Genomic DNA, 6,000 nt, shown 5'->3' with positions numbered 1-6,000 from the left:
TGAGGGAATTCCTTAATATTACCAAAGAAGATTGTAAAAATGTTCACTCAAGTGTGAGGGTAGTATACTAACTAAATTTTTAATCTAAATCTTTAAGAACAGGTAAGAGTAAGCTAAGAGATCAAAGGAAAAAAGAAAACACCAGTCAGAAGAAATAGCCTATGAAAGGGTGAAGCTAGAAATTTGTCATCTGGAACTTGTCCATTATGAAATTCTTAACTACAGTATATTTTTCTAATCCAAACTCAGATCTTGCCAGCCTTTCCATTTTATTTGTTATTTCTAAATATCTCTAGTTCAATTTCCTCCACACTTTTTAACGTCTCCCTGTTCTCCCAATCCATTTATTTTTTATTTTTTTTTTACCTGGAAATAAATTCGAATCATTAATGTTTCGTAGTTTTTCTTGTTTCAGTGTATTTTTCGTTAGATTATTGTATAAATTTGAATTCTGCTGGTATTGTAGTCTACAAATGTGAATTTTACAAGTGTGGGTTTTACAAATTTGATTTTTGATGATATTGTAATCTATATTGTGATTAATTTCATTTTATAACTCTCTTTGCTAATATATAAATACAGTTTATATGTCATTTTAGGTTGGCTTCCCCAGGAGTAGGACTCTAAGATTTGTGTGTAGGATATTTATTAGGAAATGCTCTAAAAACACACACCCAGAAGGGAAGTGGAGGCAAACTTTGGTAGAAGAAGCTAAGTTGTGATGGTGACTCAACAAGAGGGTCAGCCATTGCCACAGTGAGAGTTGAAATTGAGATGGCTTTCAGAGTTTTTCGGAGTTGAGGCAAGAGGTCCAGGTCTGGCTCCTCAGATTCACCATTACATCTCTCTATTAAGCCAACACCGCTGGCTGAATAGGAACCAATACAACATTCTGTAAAACATTTTATCTAGTATCTTTAGACTAGATGATGGCAGACGATAGGGAGTCAGCATATAGTTGGATTGATATTGTAAATATAAACTGTTTCTGATCCTTCTTTCTGGTAAGAATGCAAAAGAGCATGCATTCATATAGATTAATAGGCACATACCTCACAATTGCAGCCATGCTAATCACTACGATTAGGGCTACTACTTGGTGGAATTCTAATATCCATCTTCAACATCTATCTGCCCTTTTAAGACATTTTGATGAATTAAGCGGAGATTTAATGGATACCATTATTCTTGCATTTTATAGTTCTTTACTAGAGCATAATATTTGCTCCCCCAATATACACTCAAAATGTGATATTCTTATTCTGATTGAGAAGAGCATTTTATTATCTTTTTCCAAACACAGTTGCCCCCAGACACAGCTCTCGAGTATCCTTGTTCTTGCATTTATCATTTCCCTCATTTTTCTTAACACCTGATATATTACATCCACTAGTACATTTTCTTTCATCAATATACCATTACAGTTCATTATAGGTGAAAATTTAAATAATTGCACTACTACTTTGTGCCAGGAGCTATCCATTGTCCAATAATTACCAGTGACAAGGCTCCCGTTGAGAGCTGGCTGTTGGGTAATCCTGTTTCACAGTCCAATAAAGCAGGGAAATTGCTGTGGCCCTGCCTCTCCCCTGCCCCTCCCCTGCCCCATCAGCTCATCTACCTCAAGGAAAATGAGTGCATGACCTCAAGTATAAGCTCAAGTATCAGCTGAAGCATGGCCAACATAGGGAGATCCTGTCTCTACAAAAAATTCAAAAATAGCCAGACAGGATGGCTTGCACCTGCAGTGCCAGCTACTAAGGAGGCTGAGGGGAGAGGATCCCTTGAGCCTGGAAGATCGAGGCTACAAAGTGCCCTGATTGCACCACCGCACTCCAGTCTGGGCAACACAGCAAGACTGTCTCACAAAACAAAAAAACTATCGGCTCAAATAGCCACATTGAAAAGGATGTCAAATTGCACTCACATATAGTGTTAAAATAAACCGTATTATTAAGACATTCTTTCCTAAATTCTATGTCATATTTCTCCTATGACCCAGAGCAAAGACTTCCTTCTAATTTTCTCTGTGAAATTAGGTTATATCTCTTCTACTCTCCACTGAGATATAAAAATTATCTGTTAAATATTTTAAAAAATGGTTTGAAATTATTTAAATAGTACCTACTAATGTAATGAAAATATTGATTCATTAAGAAATTGGGAAAATAGGGGGGAGGGGGGAGGGATTGCATTGGGAGTTATACCTGATGTAAATGACGAGTTGATGGGTGCTGACGAGTTGATGGGTGCAGCACAGCAACATGGCACAAGTATACTTAGGTAACAAACCTGCACATTATGCACATGTACCCTAGAACTTAAAGTATAATAATAAAAAAAAAAAAAGAAATTGGGAAAATATGGGGGTTATCTGTATGAAAGCAAATGTGCTAAAAACGTCTTCTTTCATAGTAGAAACACAGCAAGTAATGTCTAAAATTAAAATAAATAAATAAACAAATAAATAAATAAATGTGATTTAAATATGCTTTCAGACTATTGAGAAAAAAATGCCTGATACAGTATTTGAATATTATTGCTGCAGAAGTGAAGTTGGATAAGAGATGAATGGTAGGAAGGAGAGTTCCAGGTTTTCATTGTAAGCCTTAAGTGTAATTTGTCTTTTGTTTGTTTGTTTGTTTGTTTTTAGACGGAGTCTCACTCTGTCGCCCAGGCTGGAGTGCAGTGGCACAATCTCAGCTCACTGCAAGCTCCGCCTCCCAGGTTCACACCATTCTCCTGCCTCAGCCTTCTGAGAAGCTGGGACTACAGGCGCCTGCTACTATGCTGGGTTAATTTTTTGTATTTTTAGTAGAGACCGTGTTTCACCGCGTTAGCCAGGATGGTCTCGATCTCCTGACCTCGTGATCTGCCCGCCTCGGCCTCCCAAAGTGCTGGGATCACAGGCCTGAGCCACCGGGCCCTGCCAATTTGTCTTTTTAAATGATGTACACATATTACCTTAATATGAGTAAAAACAAAACTAAACTTAGTAGAATTCCATAAATATAAGATTAACAAGTCCTTATAATTTAAGACATTTTACAAAGAAGCTTTAAACATCAATAGAGGATACCAGCAATTGAAGCATCTAGGTTAAATATTTATATATCAAAAATACATTCATATAATGTTTAAGCCAATTTAAGGCATATATTTTTATTACTATGACAACACTAGAAAGCAAGAAAAACTACATAACTAAAGTGCAAATGTGAGGATTCTCTTTTCAATCAGTGTCCAGTTGTTTGATTATTTGGAGATGTGCTAATTAATTTTGCTTTGGACTCTAAAGACAAGTGTTAACATATAAATTTAATTAAATGATGATATGATTTGGCTCTGTGTCCCTACCCAAATCTCATCTCTTAATTGTAATCCCCATATGTTGAGGGAGGGACCTGGTGGGAGGTGATTGGATCATGGGGACGGCTTCTTCCTTGGTACTCTTGTGTTAGTGAGTGAGTTCTGTGAACCCGGAAAATCTGAGACAGGTCTCAGTTAATTTAAGAAGTTTATTTTGTCAAGGTTGAGGACATGTCCGTGTGATGACATGTGCCCAAGGTGGTCGGGGCACAGCTTGGTTTTACACATTTTAGGGAGACATGAGGCATCAATCAACATGTAAGAAGTACATTGGTTCAGTTTGGAAAGGCGGGACATCTTGAAGCAAGGGCAGGAAGACTAGAAGGGAAAAGGGAGCTTTCAGGTCACAGGTAGGTGAGACACAAGCAGTTGCATTCTTTTGAGCTTTCGATTAGCCTTTCCAAAGAAGGCAATCCAATATGCATCCATTTTAGTGAGCAGAGGGATAAATTTGAATAAAATGGGAGGCAGGTTTGCCATAAGCAGTTTACAGCTTGAGTTTTCCTTAGTGATTTTGGGGGCCCAAGATATTTTCCTTTCACAGTTCTCACAAGATCTGGTGGCTTAAAAGTGTTTGGAAGTTCCCCTCCCTCGTGCTCTCTCTCTTGCTGCCTTGTGAAGAAAGTGCTTGCTTCTCCTTCACCTTCTGCCATAATTGTAAGTTTCCTGAGGCCCTCCAGTCATGCAAAACCATGGGTCAGTTACAACTCTTTTCTTGATAAATTACCCAGTTTCAGGTAGTTCTCTATAGCAGTGTGAAAATGAGCTAATACAGAAAATTTGATGCTGGGAGTGGGGCACTGCTATAAAGATAACCTGAAAATGTGGAATTAATTTTAGAACTGAGTAACAGGCAGAGGTTGGAACAGTTTGGAGGGCTCAGAAGACAGGAAGATGTGGGAAAGTTTGGCACTTCCAAAAGACTTGTTGAATGGTTTTGACCAAAATGCTGATAGTGATATGAACAGTGAAGTCCAGGATGAGGTGGTGTCAGATGGAAATGAGGAGCTTGTTGGGAACTGGGGCAAAGTTCTTGATATGCTTTAGCAAAGAGACTGGCAGCATTTTGCCCCTGCCTAAGAGATCTGTGGAACTTTGAACTTGAGACAGATGATTGAGGGTATCTGACAGAAGAAATTTCTAGGCAGGAAAGTGTTCAAGATGTGACGTGTTTTTTTTCTGAATGCATACAGTGATATGCATTCACAAAGAGATTATCTGAAACTGAAACTTTTGTTTAAAAGTGAAGCAGAGCATAAAAGCTTGCAAAATATGTAGGCTGGCCATGTGGTAGAAAAAAAAAAAAATTTCCCTGGGAGAAATTCAAGTGATTGACTGCAGAAATTAGCATCAATAAAGAGAAGTTGAATGTTACTAGCCAAGACTATGGGGAAAATATCTTCAGGGCATTTCAAAGATCTTCACAGGAGCACCTCCCATCACAGGCCTGGAGGCCTAGGAGGAAAAAAAAAAAATGGTTTCTTGGGTCAGGCCCAGGGTCCTACTACTCTGTTCAGGCTTGGGACATGGTGCCCTGTGTTCCATCCACTCCAGCTCTAGCCATGGCTAAAAGGTACAGCTCACAGCTCAAGCCATTGCTTCAGGGGGTGCAAGCCTCAAGCCTTAGTGGTTTCCATGTAGTGTTGGGCCTGTGGGTGCACAGAAGACAACAGCTGAGCTTGGGAGCTTCTGCCTAGATTTCAGAGGATATCTGGAAATGCCTGAATGTCCAGGCAGAAATCTGCTGCAGGAGCAGAGCCCACATGGAGAACTTCTACTAAGGCAATGCAGAGAAGAAATGTGGGGTAGGAGCCCCCACACAGAGTTCCCACTGGGGCCCTGCCTAGTGGGACTGCGAGAAGAGGTCCACTATCCTTCAGACCCCAGTACAGTAGTTCCACTGACAGTTTGTACTGTGTACCTGGAAAAGTCACAAACACTCAGAGCCAGTCCATGAAAGCAGCTGTGTGGGGACTCTACCCTGCAGAGTCACAGGAGTAGAGCTGCCCAAGGCCTTGGGGGCCCACATCTTGCATCAGTGTGCCCTGGTCATGAGACATGGAGTTAAAGGAGATTATTTTGGAGCTACAAGATTTAATGAGTATCCTGCCTGGTTTTCAACTTGTATGGGGCCTGTGGCCCCTTTGTTATGGCCAATTTCTCTTATCTGGAATGAGAACGTTTACCCAATGACTATATCCCCATTGTATCTTGGAAGTAACTAAGTTGTTTTTGCTTTTACACTCTCATAAGTGAAAAGACCTTGCCTTGTCTCCTATAAAACTTTGGACTTGGACCTTTGAGTTAATGCTGGAATGAGTTAAAGATTTGGGGTAATTGTTGTGAAGGCGTGATTGGTTTTGAAATGTAAGAAGGACATGAGATTTGGGAGAGGGCAGGTGCAGAATGATATGGTTTGGCTCTATGTCCCCACCCAAATCTCAAGTCAAATTGTAATCCCCATGTGTCTAGGGAGGGACCTGGTGGGAGGTGATTGGATCACGGGGGCAGTTTTCCCCATGCTGTTCTTGTGATAGTGAGTTCTCACAAGAGCTAATGGTTTAAAAGTGTTTGGCAGTTCCCCTCTCGCTTTCTTTCTCTCCTGCTGCCTGTGAAGAAGGTGCTTGCTTC

The sequence above is a fragment of the Macaca mulatta genome, chromosome 8 (genome assembly GCF_049350105.2).
Source record: "Macaca mulatta isolate MMU2019108-1 chromosome 8, T2T-MMU8v2.0, whole genome shotgun sequence".
NCBI classification, from domain to species: Eukaryota; Metazoa; Chordata; class Mammalia; order Primates; family Cercopithecidae; genus Macaca; species Macaca mulatta.
This window is presented reverse-complemented; position numbering follows the sequence as displayed.